Consider the following 18849-nt stretch of genomic DNA (forward strand, 5'->3'; position numbering starts at 1 on the left):
CATCCATAGCCCCGCATTTTATTAATAAAAGTAGTAAATATTTTAATGCCTCTTTTCATAAAACTCCCAGCACAAGCTAGTAATCAGAAGGGTTCCAAAGCTCTTTTCCAAGTATGTCAGTTATGATATGGGTAATTGTAGTATGAAAAGTGTAGTATGCTTCACCCTTAAAACCTAAGATGTTATGAACATTTCTCGTTTCATAAAGCATATTGAAAGATAATTACAAGAGGCAACCATAGATTACACACATAGTTTCAATCCTGGATTGGGATCTCCAGTTATTTATCCTGCTTTTGGGTCAACTATTTTCACTCAGTTGATAAATGCACAAGAAGGAAAAAAAAAAACATTATTAGCTTAATGTTAACTATCATTAGTGCAATGAGTAATTTGAAATTACTCACAACTTTGGTTTATTCATTCCACTACAGACTTCAAATGTACTGAGTATCAATATTACCTGCCCTCAGACCTGGGTGCCAAACTTTACAGCATCGTGACTCAAAATGCAGTCCCAAGGATCAGCAGCTCCCATGTCACCTGAGAGCTTGTTAGATGTGTGGAATGCCAGGTCCTGTCCTGATATGTTCTGATTCTGCATTTTTAATAAGATCCTGGGGTCACTCATATCCACATTAAAATCTGAGACGTCGGCTTTGGAAGGTCCTCCAGCCACCTTGAGCCTCTGCCCCCGACATGGAGTGAGGCAGTCACTCAGCCAAATGGCTGGTCTACCCAGAGCCTCCACCTACTTTTCTATACCATATCCTGGGCAACAATAATCCTGGAATTTCCTCTTCAAAAAGACACAAGTATGCCTCACGGCCTGTGTGGACCTCCTTCCTGGGTCTGACCTAGAGGGTTGACCGCACAATCAATGTGTACACCCCTTGACCTGTGAGGTGGTTAAGATGTATCTGTTTCTGAAGGTGAGGACCAGTTTTACATTTAGTCTGGGACTCCACACACAAGCACGAAGCTACTTTAATCCTGGATGGAGCCACAGGTGGAAATCCCTTCACCTATGCCATATAACGTAACCCAACCAGGGGTGACGTCCCATCACATTCACAGGTCCCCTCCCACACTCAAGGGGAGGGGATTAAACAGGCCTGCACCACATGGGATGCAATCGTGGGGCCATCTTAGAATTCTGCTTACCATATGCTTCCACTCTTCTTCTTTTCCAAATTGTTTTGGCTATTTTAAGTCCTTTGCATTTCCATTTAAATCATAGAATCTCAGCTTGCTAATTTCTACAAAAATATCCTCCTAGAATTCTGATTACGACCATACTGAATCAATATATTCAATCTGGGTTGAAATGACATCTTCACAATACTGCGTCTTCTGACCCAGGAACATCACTGATGCCTCCATTCATGTAGATCTTTGGTTTTTCAGTTTGTAGTTTTTAGTTGACAGATCTTGCACATATATTTTTTTTAATCTATTATGAAACATTTCATGTTTTTGTATGTTATTGTAGATAGTATTGAATTTGTTTTTACATTTTGTTACTCGTCTATAAAAGTACAAATGACTAGTTTATTGACGCTGTGTCCTCTTGCTTGGCTAAATTCACATAGTTTGAGTAGTTCTTTCATAAATTATTTTAGATTTTTGTATGTACGTGATCTGCAAATAAAGACAGCTTTTCTTCTTCCTTTACAATGTATATGCCGTTTACTTCTTTTTCTTTTCTTAACTGCACAACCTACAAACTTCAGCACAGTGTTGACTAGAAGTGATGAGCAGAGAGCACCCTTGCTTTCTTCGCTCTTAAGAAGGTGTCCAGTCTTTTAACATTTAAGTTTGATATTAGCTGCAGGTTTTTCTTAGATGTTTTATCACATTGAGGAAAATCTCCCCTATCCTTCATTTATGTATGTAATGGACAAGTGCTGAATTTTTTCAGATAATTTTACTGTACAACCTCAGGTGACCAGATAGTTCTTTTCCTTTATTTGGTTAATATGATGAATTATATAGATTTTTAATGTTAAACCAACCTTTAATACTTGGTCATTATGTATTATCATTTTTATATATTGCTGGATTTGACTTGCCAATATTTTGTTAAGAATTTTTCTCCCGTCTTCATTTATACAGTATATCAATCCATAGTTAGTTTTATTTTCTCATGTCTTCTTCTAATCTTGGTGACAGGAAAATGGTGGCCTCAAAAAATAAACTGGGAAAAGCTCCCTCCTCTATTTTTCAAGGGACTCTGTCCAAGATTGGTATTATTTCCTCCTTACCTATTTAATATGCTTCTCTTTTTTTCTTTTCTTTTTTTTCCAACTTTTTTTTATTATGTTCTGTTAGCCAATATACAGTACATCATTAGTTTTTGATGTAGTGTTCAACGATTCATTAGTTGCATATAACACCCAGTGCTCATCACCACATGTGCCCTCCTTAATACCCATCATCCAGTTATCTCACCCCACATCCCTCTCCCTTCTCTAACCCTCAGTTTGGTTCCCGTATTCCAGATTCTCTCACGATTTGTCTCCCTCTCTGATTTCTTCCCCTTCAATTTTCCCTCCCTTCCCCTGTGGTCCTCCTTGCTATTCCTTATGTTCCACATATGAATGAAACCACATGATAATTGTCTTTCTCTGCTTAACTTATTTGACTTAGCATAATCCCCTCCAGTTCCATCCACATCGATACAAATGGTAGGTATTCATCCTTTCTGATGGCTGAGTAATATTCTATTGTATATATGAACCACATCTTCTTTATCCGTTCACTTGTTCAAGGACATCTCATCTCCTTCCACAGTTTGGCTATTGTGGACATTGCTGCTATGAATATTGGGGTGCATGTGCCCCTTCTTTTCACTACATCTGTATCTTTGGGGTAATTATTTTAATTTAAATTCAGTGAGCCAACATATAGTACATCATCAGTTTTTAGTGTAGTGTTCAGTGACTCATTAGTTGCGTATAAAGTGATAGGCTTCTCTAGGGGAGCTATCTGGACTTGTAAGTTTTCTCATGAGAAGATTTAATTGTGAATTCAATTTTTTTATTAGATATAAAGTTCTCAGGGTTTCTGCTTTCTCTGGAGAAGAGTTTTTAGTTCAAAACTAAAACTTTATGACTCAGTTTTAGTCACTTTTGCCTTTTGTGGAATTTTTCCATCTCATCTAAGTTTTTAAGCTTATCAAGCTGTTCTTACTATTCAGCTATGGAAATCAGCAAATGCTACAAATCAGGTATTTTTTCCTTGTAGAGCCAGCTGTTAATTATTGACTAGCACACCACTGTGGAGAGCTAATTTCTGCTCACCATAAATGATCATTCATGGTGTCCCTACCACATGGAGAGCATTTTGGTGTCAGTACTTACTGGTGGAATGTGATCAGTCCTTTCACCCTTACCATATATTGAGGGAATTCTGTGGGTTATTAAAAGTGAAGTGACTTTCAAGAAAGTGTTAGTTGTCTTTCTTAGTGTAATACTAGAAGGTCAAGAGGCCCAGGCAACTGAATAATCAGCCTTCTAAATAATTCTTGAGATAGAAACACAGCACAGATGGTGGCTTCTTGGCTTCATGCACTGATATCCTCTTGATAGTATGGTCATCAGCAAACCCAAAATAAGTTTGAACTCTACTACCAGGGCATGAATATGGAACAAAAATAGGTTCCCTTGGACAGGCGAAGTACCACTGAAACATTCCACAATTGTGGCCGGCTATTTCTCAGCGTGCACCTGCTGCTTCTCAGCTGCCAGGCCCAGAATACTGTACTTGAACTGAGAGTAGAAGGAGCTCAGGGGCTTTCCAGTCCTTCAAGCTTCCCAGACAAAGTACTTGTGTTACAGCTAGTCATTGAGGCTTCGTTTGAACCCCTGGAACAATTAGAAATGAATGCAAAAAAAAAAACTGGATTCACGCTTTGTCTCCTTCTGTAAAGAGTCTCTTATATGGTATCCAGTAGAAGCTGAAGTTAATCAGCTTTAGTCCACTTCTAAGAAGAAGCTTTACTGATCAGTGGGAAATTCTTTGGAATTTAGTAAAACCAATTAGAGCCCAAAGGATGTTGCAGAGAAATATACCATGAAGGAGGTCAAAGAGAAAAGTCACTTATCTATAGATTGGTCTATAAAGGCCATTTAGCATATCTCAAACATCCACTGTTGAAGGAGGGAAGAAGGAAATAAATGAATACATCTTTAAAGTCTTCAGCTTCAACATGACATGATCCTATGAAATCACTTTTCCTTTAAAAACTAATCTATTAGTACTCAGACTTTACCAAATACCTATTGGAAAAAAAAATGAATTCTGTTTTGAGCTCTATTACTTTGCTTCCAGATTTCCTTGTCATGACTTTTTTCCCATCACTTTTTTCCGTGGTAGTATTTGCTGAGAGGTAATGTGTAGACATGTTTCCCGTTGTGCTTTCTCCTTCCAAACACACAAAGCATGAGAATAAGTTGCGTGTTTTGGATGCTAGCTGGCTTTGTCTCTGATGGTCCCCAAGCAGAGAGAGACTCTCTCATTTTTCATATACTAAATTCCTTTATTTATTTGGATCTATTTCTGAAATTTCTACTCTTTTTAAAAAATTTTTATTGTTATGTTAATCACCATACATTACATCATTAATTTTTGATGGAGTGTTCCATGTTTCATTGTTTGCGTATAACACCCAATGCTCCATTCAATACGTGCCCTCTTCAATACCCATCACCAGGCTAACCCATCCCCCCACCCCCTCCCCTCTAGAACCCTCAGTAGGTTTCTGAGTCCATAGTCTCTCATGGTTCGTCTCCCCCTCCGATTCCCCCCCTTCATTTTTCCCTTCCTACTTTTTTTTTTTTTAACATATAATGTATTATTTGTTTCAGAGGTCTGTGATTCAACAGTCTTACACAATTCACAGTGCTCACCATGGCACATACCCTCCCCAATGTCTATCACCCAGCCACCCCATCCCTCCCACCCCCTACCACTCCAGCAACCCTCAGTTTCTTTCCTGAGATTAAGAATTCCTCATATCAGTGAGGTCATATGATACATGTCTTTCTCTGATTGACTTATTTCGCTCAGCATAATACCCTCCAGTTCCATCCACATCATTGCAAATGGCAAGATTTCATTCCTTTTGATGGCTGCATAATATTCCATTGTATATATATACCACATCTTCTTTATCCATTCATCTGTTGATGGACATCTTGGCTCTTTCCATAGTTTGGCTATTGTGGACATTGCTGCTATAAACATTGGGGTGCATGTACCCCTTCGGATCACTACATTTGTATCTTTGGGATAAATACCCAGTAGTGCAATTGCTCGATCATATGGTAGCTCTATTTTCAACTTTTTGAGGAATCTCCATACTGTTTTCCAGAGTGGCTGCACCAGCTTGCATTCTCACCAACAGAGTAGGAGGGTTCCCCTTTCTCCGCATCCCTGCCAATATCTGTCGTTTCCTGACTTGTTAATTTTAGCCATTCTGACTGGTGTGAGGTGGTATCTCATTGACGTTTTGATTTGGATTTCCCTGATGCTGAGCAAGGTTGAGCACTTTCATGTGTCTGTTGGCCATTTGGATGTCTTCTTTGGAAAAATGTCTATTCATGTCTTCTGCCCATTTCTTGATTGGATTATTTGTTCTTTGGGTGTTGGGTTTGGAAAGTTCTTTATAGATTTTGGATACTAGCCCTTTATCTGATATGTCATTTGCAAATATCTTCTCCCATTCTGTCGGTTGTCTTTTGGTTTTGTTGACTGTTTCTTTTGCTTTGCAAAAGCTTTTTATCTTGATGAAGTCCCAATAGTTCATTTTTGCCCTTGCTTCCCTTGCCTTTGGTGATGTTTCTAGGAAGAAGTTGCTGTGGCTGAGGTCGAAGAGGTTGCTGCCTGTGTTCTCCTCTAGGATTTTGATGGACTCCTGTCTCACACTGAGGTCTTTCAACCATTTTGAGTCTATTTTTGTGTGTGATATAAGGAAATGGTCCAGTTTCATTCTTCTGCATGTGGCTGTCCAATTTTCCCAACATCATTTGTGGAAGAGACTGTCTTTTTTCCATTGGACATTCTTTCCTGCTTTGTCGAGGATTAGTTGACCATACGGTTGAGGGTCCATTTCTGGGCTCTCCGTTCTGTTCCATTGATCTATGCGTCTGTTTTTGTGCCAGTACCATACTGTCTTCATGATGACAGCTTTGTAATAGATCTTGAAGTCCAGAATTGTGATGGCATCAGCTTTGCTTTTCTTTTTCAACATTCCTCTGGCTATTCGGGGTCTTTTCTAGTTCCACACAAATTTTAGGATTATTTGTTCCATTTCTTTGAAAAAAGTGGATGGTATTTTGATAGGGATTGTATTAAATGTGTAGATTGCTCTAGGTAGCATTGACCTCTTCACAATATTTGTTCTTCCAATCCACGAGCATGGAACGTTTTTCCATTTCTTTGTGTCTTCCTCAATTTCTTTCATGAGTATTTTATAGTTTTCTGAGTACAGATTCTTTGCCTCTTTGGTTAGATTTATTCCTAGGTATTTTATGGTTTTGGGTGCAATTGTAAATGGGATCGACTCCTTAATTTCTCTTTCTTCTACCAGGAAATTAAAGAAGATCTAAAAAAATTCATGGAAACAAATGAAAATGAAAACACAACTGTTCAAAATCTTTGGGATGCAGCAAAGGCAGTCCTAAGAGGAAAGTATATAGCAATAAAAGCCTTTCTCAAGAAACAAGAAAGGTCTCAAATACACAACCTAACCCTACACCTAAAGGAGCTGCAGAAAGAACAACAAATAAAGCCTAAACCCAGCAGGAGAAGAGAAATAATAAAGATCAGAGCAGAAATCAATGAAATAGAAACCAAAAGAACAGTAGAACAGATCAACGAAACTAGGAGCTGGTTCTTTGAAAGAATTAATAAGATTGATAAACCCCTGGTCAGACTTATCGCAAAGAAAAGAGAAATGACCCAAATAAATAAAATCATGAAAGAAAGAGGAGAGATCACAACCAATACCAAAGAAATACAAACAATTATAAGAACATATTATGAGCAACTATATGCCAGCAAATTAGATAATCTGGAAGAAATGGATGCATTCCAGAGACGTATAAACTACCAAAACTGAACGAGGAAGAAATGGAAAACCTGAACAGACCTATAACCACTAAGGAAATTGAAGCAGTCATCAAAAATCTCCCAACAAACAAAAGCCCAGGGCCAGATGGCTTCCCAGGGGAATTCTACCAAACATTTAAAGAAGAATTAATACCTATTCTTCTGAAACTGTTCCAAAAATAGAAATGGAAGGAAAACTTCCAAACTCGTTTTATGAGGCCACCATTACCTTGATCCCCAAACCAGACAAAGACCCCATCAAAAAGGAGAATTACAGACCAATATTCCTGATGAACATGGATGCAAAAATTCTCACCAAAATACTAGCCAATAGGATCCAACAGTACATTAAAAGGATTATTCACCACGACCAAGTGGGATTTATCCCTGGGCTGCAAGGTTGGTTCAACATCTGCAAATCAATCAATGTGATACAATACATTAATAAAAGAAAGAACAAGAACCATAGGATCCTCTCAATAGATGCAGAAAAAGCATTTGACAAAGTACAGCATCCTTTCTTGATCAAAACTCTTCAGAGTATAGGGATAGAGGGTACACACCTCAATATCATAAAAGCCATCTATGAAAAACCCACAGCGAATATCATCCTCAATTGGGAAAAACTGAGAGCTTTCCCCCTAAGGTCAGGAACACGGCAGGGATGTCCACTATCACCACTGCTATTCAACATAGTATTAGAAGTCCTAGCCACAGCAATCAGACAACAAAAAGAAATAAAAGGCATCCGAATCGGCAAAGAAGAAGTCAAACTCTCACTCTTTGCAGATGATATGATACTTTATGTGGAAAACCCAAAAGACTCCACCCCAAAACTGCTAGAACTCATACAGGAATTCAGTAAAGTGGCAGGATATAAAATCAAAGCACAGAAATCGGTGGCATTCCTATACACCAACAACGAGACTCTCTCATTTTGACAAGGCTCTTGTCTTCCCACCCTTCAGGTCTAGAAGATTCTGAGTCACGACATGATCTCATAGCTGACTTCCCTCATCCATACCCTCAAATTCAGCAAGGCACAGCAAAGCATAGGCCCCTCTGAAATGTTACAGTATCTTTTGTTCCAGAGTACAGTTAGTTTCTAGTACTCATTCCTGGAAATGTGACATAGAATTCCTCTACTTGTAATTATGAGGCTGTGAGTAACACTACATTGTTTTTTTTTACTCCGTGCACTATGCTCAAATTACCTTAAAACCAGAATCTGCATTTAGAGAGTTTCTAAAGCACGTTTCTGCCTTTTTTCACAGCCTTCAACTATAATTTTTGTGGTAGAATTTTTAATTTATCCATATTTACCTACATTTAGGTCCTTAATGGTCCCTTCTGACTGAGTAAATAATGTGAGAATAAAAACCCAGCTCCAACAGTGCCCATATGACTTGACCCCTGCTTTTCTTTCTGACTTCAGATTCTACCATATTCTCTCTTGTTTCCTAAGCTCTCACTGGCCATTTGTTCCTGAAACTCATTAAGCTCTTTCGTGCCTCAGGGTCTTCGCATTTCCAATCCTTTCTGCCAGGAATTCTCTTACCCCATTTTCACCTGGCTGCATTCTCTGTCCCTTTAGGTCTGGCTTAAACAGCACCTCCTCACAGACACCTTGCCAATGACTCTGTGGCCCCGTTCTTTCCTATCATAGACGCTGACAGTAAGTTTTCATTATTGTTCAGTGTCTGGCTCTCTTCTGAGGAGCTGAAGTGTCAGAGAATAGGAACTTGTCTGTCTTGTTCGTTGCCGTTTCCCCACCGCTTCACACATAGCACATTTATGATAAAAATGGGCAGAGTAAATGATAAAGATGTATTGGTGCTTTCTGTCTGTGTCAGGCTCCACATCTCCCTTAGGAGGAGCATCCTTTTAAGCCTTCAATTTTCCTCCTAACGACCTAAAATTCCTTTTTCATGTTCTCTGTATTTTTTTGTTCTCCCGTCTGTGAGGAAGAGAAACCCTTCTTTCCAGCGTTATTCTTCTAGCCCATCTCTTCTCAGACCTTTACCTGCCAATCCCTCCTTCACCTGTTTAAGTTTTCTATCACCCTGACATGATCCTTCTCTGGATTTCTGGATCAAGATGGAAGACCAAAGGCTCCCTTTCCCCAAGTCAACCAGACACAAGGAGAAGTGAAACCAATAAAGTAGGAAACACCCATAATCCAAATATCACTCTTTTCAACAGGCTGCTCAGTATTAGGAAAACTGAGCCCGGACAGGGCAAGACTCTGATGAAAGAAATGAGATCCAAGGGTTCTCTGGTCGAGTGAGCAGAACAGAGAGATCGCTACAGGCGACGCCCTCTAAGAGACACTGAGTGACTCTTGCTGGGAACAGGAGGTCTGAGATGCATGGGAGCACCTGGGAGATGTTCTGATCCCTACTTGGCTTCAGGTGTCAGAAGTGATGATGTGAAATGTGGCAACGGGTCAGCATGTCATCTCTGCAAGAAGCAGGATGTGGGTATGTTATGGCAAACAAGAAAGGATCTGTGGTAAGCAGCCTGCATGGACAACTCCAGCTCACCCGATGAACACTCAGCTTCCTGTCACCATACAAAACGGTTGCGATCAAAATGAGGCAAGGAGAGAGAAATGAGTGTAGCGCAGAGAGAAGCCATTCTCCAAAGAAGGTGGTGGGAAAGAGGCAGAAATTCAAGCTGCCCTAGCTCAGTTCCCTAGCCTGTCTCCAGTACTATCCTTTCGCAAACAGCTGGCTCAGAAAGAACCAATTTAAGATTGAGTAATCATAAGAAAAGAAATAGCATGGAATGTGTTCATAAATACCATGAGAGAGAGAGATAAAGTGGAATGTGACCACCTCCCTCCAAAAAAGGGCAACTCAACAATACAAATCAGAAAAAATGATTAATTAATGATCAAATAATTCTCCATTAAAGAAAAGAGGTCAAAGATGAAAATCTGAGATTAAATAAAGAAGGCAGAGCAAGAGAAGAGTGGAGAGCTTAAGAAATAAATAAAATATAAAGTATAAAACTACATAAAACTGAAAGTCACATTATAAGCAGTAAAAGGAAAAACTGCCTTTGGTAAAGACAGTGGGGGTTTAGGTTTCTGCAGTACCGTGGACTAGATACACAGAAAAACTTTCCTACTGTGAAACACTAGGTGCTAAATAAATTACAACAAATATACTTTCAAATATATTGCTGAGCAGACAAGAAAGGAGGGGAAATCACTGGGAGTCAAAAAAAAAAAAAAATCCATACAGACAAAAACAGAACAGGGTAGGGGCGCCTGGGTGGCTCAGTCATTAAGCGTCTGCCTTCAGCTCAGGTCATGATCCTGGAGTCACGGGATCGAGCCCCGCATTGGGCTCCCTGCTCGGCGGGAGGCCCTCTTCTCCCTCTCCCACTCCCCCTGCTTGTGTTCCCTCTCTCACTGTGTCTCTCTCTGTCAAATAAATAAATAAAATCTTAAAAACAAAAAACAAAAAACAAAAAACAGAACAGGGTAAAAACCAGATCACTAGCAAACACAGAAATTAGGGCTGCCATGTGGGCAAATGCCCATTACCAGAATCAGAGTGCTCTGTGGACTGTGGCCATGGATATGGATGATCGTGGCCTTGGGCCTGCGCAAATTGGAGGAGTACGTACGGCACCCACGGGCCTTATCCCACAGAGGGGCCAGAGCTTCAGTGAAAGGATAGGCTCGAGGAAGTGCTCATCAGGCTAAATAAACAGCTTCCTATTCCTAATTGTTAAGATCTTTTTAATCAAAAATATTTCATTTCACTGAATTTTGTGCTGCATTGAGATCATCATTTTTCCTCATCTTTGTATTCATGCAAGCTACGTGTGGTCATTCAGCAAGGTCTGCAAAGTCAGAGAAGAGCTTTTATGCTTATACCAGATAACAGGGGCAGATATGCTAGTGTTTCTTCCAGATTCCCTCTTCAGGGCCCATGTGTCCATCCCCTAGATGTTGGCAATACTGGTCGCTGGCCACTGTGAGCTGCATCCCTCATTGGGAACTGCCCTCAGCTGCAGGGAACTGTCTTGCCCGAGTCATGCCCCTTCCCCGGGGGGCGGGGGGGTGGGGGGTGGAGGGGTGAGGGGGCAGTCTAAATCCAGTGTCTGACCCATGCCAGGAAACAAACACCCAGCCCCTCTGCCTCCACTTACGGCAGCTCTGACATCCCAGCTCTAGACATCCCAGGATGCCGGTTACAACTGTAGTGTGGGTCAACTTCTTCTACCCAACACTGCCTTCCTCCCTTCCGAACAGGTGTTTCTCCCAAGAGCCCCCTTCTCCTGCATGCACCCTCCGTCCCTGAGCCCGTTCACAGGAAGGCCAATCTAAGACCATGCCATGCACGTGTGAGTGCCACAGACGAGACACATTTAAGCACGAAAACATTTGTAGTACATCACCATAAAGAAATGTATAAAAAGTAAAAGCTCTTTGTAATCTTGCCCTGTAAAGAGTCACTGTCAAAAGGATAGGTATACTCCTGCAAGGTCTTTTCCTATGCATCTAATGGGCATTCCATTCACTATTTTAGAGAATTAGATCACACTATAGCCAGTTTTCTGCCATTTTTTAACTTAAAAATGTTTTGTGGTGATATCCCATTTTTCTTAAGCACTTCAAAGTACCACACTGCGTGATTATGTGCTATAATTTACTTAAGCACTCACTAATAGATATGTATCTTCATTCTGATTGCTGCAGTTTCCAGTAACCCTGCAACGGTATGTTATGTGTATGTTTTTATGCACCCATGTGAATACCCCAGAGGAATAAATTACTAGAAGTGAAGCTCCTGGATCCGAGGTCACCATCGCCTTTTGAGCTGACTTTCACCAAGGCTCCTCTGTCATTCCCTGCTCCCAGTGACTACTGCCTTTACCCCAGTTCCGGCTGTCCCTGTTCTGGACTGTTGCGGTAGCCCCTTGGCTAGAGCTACCGGCGTCAGTTTTCCTTCAAATTCTATCCATGCTTTATCTTGGCCTCGGAGTTATCTTATTAAAAACGTTTAAGAACTTCTCAGTTTAAAACTTCCAATGACTCCCCCTTGCTTCCAGAATAAAACCAAAACTCCCGTTGTGATCTGGTCCCAAATTCTCTTTCCAGTCCCCTTCCAGCTTCTTCCAGGAACCCAATCAACAGACTGTGTATAGTTTCCCAAACTCACCACACACTTCCAAGTATCCATGCCTCTGGGCTTTGTTGTAACTGCAGCTTGAGATTCATTACATTTTTTTTTTTTTTCAAAATCCAAGCTCTATCAAGTGTTACTTTCATGGTGCAGTTGTCCCCACCACCTAAAAATCCCCCACAATCTCTCATCAAAAGTAAGAAAAAAGGGCACGTATTGAATGGAGCACTGGGTGTTACACACAAACAATGAATCATGGAACACTACATCAAAAACTGATGATGTAATGTATGGTGATTAACATAACATAATAAAATAAAATAAAATAAAAGTAATTACTTCTTTCCCTGACCCACCTCAGGCCTCTGCTTACAACACTAGCCCATTCAAGTAACTCTTACACATCCTTTAACTTGCTGGTCCCTCTAAGCAGCTGGAAGCCTCCGCCTGTCTGTCCTCCAGGCCCCTCATCTGTTGCTCCGTTTGCCTGGAATGCCTCCCCACAGCCCTGCCAGCTCATCATCACCGAAGAGAAGGGGTCCAAAATAGCATAACCTCCAAGAAGCCTCCCCTGAGTTGCCCCTTTTCCTTGCCTGAGCTCTAGTAGCATGTTATATTTTTCCTTCACAATGCTGAGCAAAATCATGACGGAATCAGTGACAGTGTCATTGCTGGTTTCTCCTCCCAGTGGGATGTGAACTCTGGCAGAGTAAGGACCAGTCGATTTCCTCTTGGTTGCATTGTCACATCTCCCTTGGTGCTTTATATGTTTATTTCTTGGCTCTTTGTTTTGAAATCATCTAAGACTCACAAGAAGTTGAAAAATAACACAGAGAATTCCTGTGTCTCCTTCACCCAGCTTCTCCTAAGGATAACATCTTACACAAGCCTGGTACATTTTCAAGCCAGAAAACTGACATTGGCATAACACTATAACTAAACGACAGACCTATTCAGATTTTACCAGTTTTTACAGGCACTCGTTTTCTGAGGAGGCATATTATACTATGAAATTTTACCACATGTACACATTTGTGTAACCTTTACCACAATCAGGATTCTGAAGAGTTCCATCACCACCGAGGAAGTCCCTAATGCTACCTCCTTAGGGTCACACCCTCGCCCAACCTGAGCCCCTGTCAACTATGGATGTTTCCTCCATCACTATATTTTAACATTTTGAGAATATTATATAAATGTAATCTTTTCCAGTGCTTTATGAAAGCTGGTTTACACCTATTTAGTCTCTACTTTGTATAGATCAGGGGCTTCACAGGCAAAATGTTATTTAAGAATTACAACTACCCTGAGGTAGCTACTATTATTCTTCTGGTTTTATAAATGAAGAAATTAGCTTTAAAGAATTTTAGTAACTTTCCCAGGGTCAAAAAGTGGTTAAGCGATAATGTGAGGCCAGACAATGAAACCCCAGAGCCAATGCCTTTAACCTCTCTGAATACTTCTTGTACATAATAGTACATACTTTTGAAGCAATTAATAATTGAATGAATGATTAAATGCCAAAGACTATTTCATTTCTAAGTCCTCTAAGAAGGCCTGCTAGAACAGGAATTCAATGAATGTTTGGTGAGTAAAATGTTTGGTTAATCATTCTAGAAAACCCAGAAGAAAAAGAAAGATGGTTACACCTGGAGAAAAATCACCAGGCTATTCTTCTGGATCAACCATGACATCCAAAGCCATAAGACAGGAGCACAGAATGCAGAACCAGTAAGGAGACTCATTCTTGTCTTTGCTAGGAATATGAATAAATGCATTAGTGGTATCTCAAGCATCTCAATAAGGATTATTTGACCAGGTTTATCCTACCTCCGGCAAATTCATATTCACTGGATAGAGAAATAGAATATTTGCTGGTCCTTACTGATATTTGGGTCCTGTCTTGCACCTTGGAGTCATGCTCCCTTCCTTGCTCAAATTTTACTAATAAGCTGCTATCTGATTCTCATGTCATCTTTGGGATGCAAGTCTTTCCCTGGAATACCAGCTTACGGGCCTAGGTGCTTATGACCTAAGTTCTCAGACGCTTTGCCCAGGGTCAGGCTGGGTATCATCCCTGTACCTACAGGATGAAACCACACCAATCAGGCCACATTCCTCGGACTCTGGCTCTTTTCAGAGTCTCAGGCATCTCCACTTGGCCTGTTTCAACACTGACTGACACATAGAAATGATAGCTTTTATGTTCGCTTTTATTTCCCATCAAGTGGATCCAAAGTTGCCTGAGGGTGGCTTCTAGTGGTAGCAGCCTTCTTTTGAAGGTTTATTACACACCATTGAGAGTGTCCTGGAGGTTGTGGGCTTGGTTAGTAAGGTGGTATGCACCGTGAGGGGGTACGGAGTGGAGAAGATGAGCCCCCGAGGGTGGAAACTCTGTCTATTCTACTTTCTGGTTATCCATCAAGCTACAGAAAGAAATAGGGGAAAGGAAATACTAAGGTCTGACTGCTATGCTAAGCGTGAATCAGGAGTAGTTGCGACTCAGTTGGAAAACTACAAAGATTACAGCCAATTGCACAGATGGAATGAAAAGGGCGATCAGACACTCCAGAAAAATGCACAGTAATATAGCTACGGCTACTAAACACAATGGGAACAGTTAATGTTCTTTAATTCCACAATGGGATTGTCCCTGATATATTTGGGACAACCATTTCCTGAAAAGGGACTTCAAGGCGAGAAAACTTCTATTATGGAGACACTGATACAAAGGAGATTCAATAGGAGCCATAGGTGAACCCGTTCCCTAGATAAGATGTGGGAAAAAGGGAATCAGAACTTACTCATATATCCAGCTATATGGTGGAATAAATGCTCCAAACTTACTCTCCCAATGAAAACCACCACCAAAAAAAAAAAAAAAAAAAAAAGTGTAATTAAATATTTAGGTAACCATGTATTAATTTCTCTTTTATCCTTTCAGTGATTGTTTTTGCAAAAAGAAAAAAAGGTACACACCCACACATATAAATGCCTACATGTTCCTATCTGTGTGTCTCCCCTTCTTAAATACACATATCGTACTATATAATCTTGATTTTGTTGTTTCGTAATGTATCCAGGATACATGAAGCATCTTTTAAAAATTAATTGCTGTGTGACAAAAAGTAGTGAAATTGTAGATGTCAAAATAAAGTGAGGGACAAACAATGAATCATGGAACACTACATCTAAAACTAATGATGTAATGTATGGTGATTAACGTAACAATAAAAAATTAAAAAAAAAAATAAAGTGAGGGAGAATCCCAGGAGATCAGCAAGCACCAGAGGCCAGCTTTCGTCCAGAAGTGTCTGTCAGCCACAGTGACCCTAACTTTATCTTTGGATATTCTGTGGAATTCAGGAGATAGGAGATAAAGACTGCCCAAGGTGGGGAGCCCCACTGAGGCCCCCACCTAAAGCTAGTACCCCAGAGGGTTACACCTTCAGTGAAAGGGTGATCCTCAACCTGGCAGAGAAGAGGGCACTAAGGAAAACATGGCTACTGGAACCTGAGCTCTGTACTGAGAAGAAAGAGAAAGAAAAATTACCCTGAAAATTCATAACCATAAGATAGCCATCAGAACCTTAAGATAGCAATCATGTGGATTTGTGGCCTGATATGAGCTTTCAGGAAGATGTAGTGATCTGAAATGTGTGTTCTTTTTAAGCTCAAGTTAAGAATATAAAAATCTGCCACCATTTAAACCAAAAAGCAATTCAAAAAATTTCAGAGTATTGGTAGCTTACTGATCATAGCCTCCGGCCAAAGTGCAATTGAATTTGAGATCAATAATAGAAACATAAAAATCCCTGTACATTTGGAAATCTAAAAACATGTTTTAAAAACTTGGGGATCAAACACAAAATCATAATGGACTCTAGAAAATATTTAGAAATAACAGTAATAAAAATGGTAGATACAATTCTTGTGGGATGTAGTTAAAGTGTTAATTGAGGGAATTTTACACGCTCCTATACCTACAGTAGAAGAGAATGTGTAAAAATTAATGAGTGGGGTATACATCTTCAGAAGACAGCAAAGAATAGCCAAATGATTACTGAAATAGAAAACAAGCATACAGGAAAGAATCAATGAAGCACCTCTACAAGTGCAGGAAAAAAATCTGATAAAATATAGCAATCATTCTTGATAAGAATTCTCAGCAAACAAGGACTAAAAGTCCCCTGCTGGGGAGTATGGCACCCCAGACCATGCTCAGATTCGCAGGGGCGGAGATGATAGACATGTCTTGGGACATTTGTATTTCACTGCAGCATACTGTTTAGGAACCTTTTTTCCTGGAGAATCTCTTACATATGTGGAGCAGGAGAATGAATGTACAAGAATGTTCAAAGCAGTATTGCCCAGAATTGCCAAAAATTTGGAAACAAGCCTACTATTCATCAATAATAACATAGATTTCTCTGATGAAAATTCTAAAGACAGGTCAGATCTTTTAAGAAATCAGAATTTTTTCCTCTTTCGTGCAAATTTCAACCTTCTAGTTTAATCAACTGCTGATTTGCACCAGAAAATAAAACATATATCCACCTCCTCCAACATTTCCAGGTGAACTAAGTTGGAAATTGTGGGTGAAGAGGTGGTAGCAGACCCACTTCTAACTTCTGACATAAACCCCACCAATGGTATACTGTTTTCCCTCGAAGCCTTTTACCAGTATTTGAACCTTTCCCTCTAACTTCTACTGCCTTCAAGAACCATAAGAACTCCTTCTGGGGTTCTGAATGGCATGACCATACACACCTTGGAATTTCAAGAACTTGTACACTGTAACCTTTTGAATGAGTGTTTGCAACAGGGCAATGTAAATACTTTGTTAAAAGGTGCTCTCATCTCTCAGGACATTCTCTGTGATGTGAGGCCACTTTGGGGGCAAATGGAAGGAAACTGACACTCTTTGACTACTTGTCATCCTGCTGGATCCTGTTCTAGATACTCTGTGTCTTTCATTGTCCTTCACAATAACCCAAGTGAGTTAGGTTTCGTTGAGCCCACTCATCACATTAGAAAGTGGTGGATCCAGAATTAAAACCCACATCTTTCTCCAAGGCTCATGTTCTTTCGACCACATCTGGTCACCTTATGCCTCACACAGGTAACATCACACCATAAGGTGGGTCATTTTTGCATCCTAATAACTAACCCTCCTTTTATGGGTTCAGAGTTTTAAACTGATCCATTTTAAATTGAATTCCACTCCAAAACAAATCGACCAAGGCTTCTTTCACTCTCTGTCAAGTGACAACAAATAAAATAATTAAACATATCCATAAACCTCACAGAAGACTATTTTTATTATGTTAGAGAACCACTGCCAATCAAATAGCATTGATAGAAATCTCTTTTTCAAAAAACTATTTAGACCTTTTGTCACATAAAATCACTGAATAATCAAACTCTTGCTCTCTGTCTCTGTCTCTCTTTCTCTTTTTAATAAAAGGGGACTCTGGTCTATTATTAGATAGGATTGCATTAAAATGAATATGCACAAGGCAACTATAAGTACAGAGGAGAGACATCCAGCCAACTACAACTTGAATTTAGAGTTACCACCTGAGAATAAAATTAAGAACAATCTAATCTAATCTAATCTAATCAAACTTAATTAAGTAATTAGAGCATCCTTTTGTAAAAGCATCCTGTTAGGTGGCTATGGATCAATGACTGCCTATATTCAGTGCCTTGGGTATAATATCACAATGGCCTGACCAGAATACTGTTGTAACAGTGGAATTTGAAGCCTGCTTAAATGAATTACAGGCTTCCCAAAAAAGGATATGTTAACAGGGAAAAGTATCATCATCGTGGGCAGGCTTATGGGTATAACAGGGCAAGAGTGGGTCTCCAGCTTTGCATAGAGGACAGGCACCCCAGACCACCCAAGGTAGCTTCTGATCTACCTAGTATAAGTCAGTCCCTATGGAGCAGACTAGTAATCTGACCACCTGCCACTAATATCATCCATTTACTGCCCCTTGCCTTGCATTTGAGTTCACCCAGAAGTCTTCTGGCTATTCTTTGTCTTTAAATTGTTCTGTTCTAGAGAGAGTTTATGCAGATTCTAGTCTGCCTGACATTTTTTTTTTTTGTCATTACAAATTATTCAGTTATCTTTCTGAGCTAAACTTTAGTCTGTAGTCATTTAGTTAGCATGAGTTCATTGGCTGAGAGAAGGATCACCTTAGAAAAGACTGACAAAATTGAGTGTCTAGGTCTTTGGTCCTGGACTACAGTGACATTTAAATACTGTCCCAGCACTCTGGCACACCCTCAAATGGCCACTTTGCTCCCTCTGAATTGTTATGGAGATAGGAGAGGAAAAAGGCTAAGGTTTTCTTTGTTTTGTTTAGTTTAGATTATATGCATAAACAAACTAGGAAAACATGTAGAAATTTCTGTGTGTAGTTTGCCATGGGGAAAGAACTTTTGGAAAGGTTGGTGCGTTTGTTTTTGAGTATTGTATCAATTGCATATCAATGTTATTTCTTCCTCTAGGAACATTAACCTTTAAATTTAGAGTATAAGCATCTGCCAATGACAATATATTTGCAAATGTAAATACACGTGA

The 18849-nt window shown here is 39.9% G+C and overlaps 1 protein-coding gene across 11 annotated transcripts in view; it reads right to left on the reverse strand.

Moving 5' to 3' along the window:
* Window positions 1-18849, reverse strand: part of AIG1 (androgen induced 1) — a 241706-nt gene that overhangs the window by 161929 nt on the left and 60928 nt on the right. The window lies entirely within an intron of this gene.

This window comes from Halichoerus grypus, chromosome 9 (assembly GCF_964656455.1).
Source record: "Halichoerus grypus chromosome 9, mHalGry1.hap1.1, whole genome shotgun sequence".
In the NCBI taxonomy this organism is placed as follows: domain Eukaryota; kingdom Metazoa; phylum Chordata; class Mammalia; order Carnivora; family Phocidae; genus Halichoerus; species Halichoerus grypus.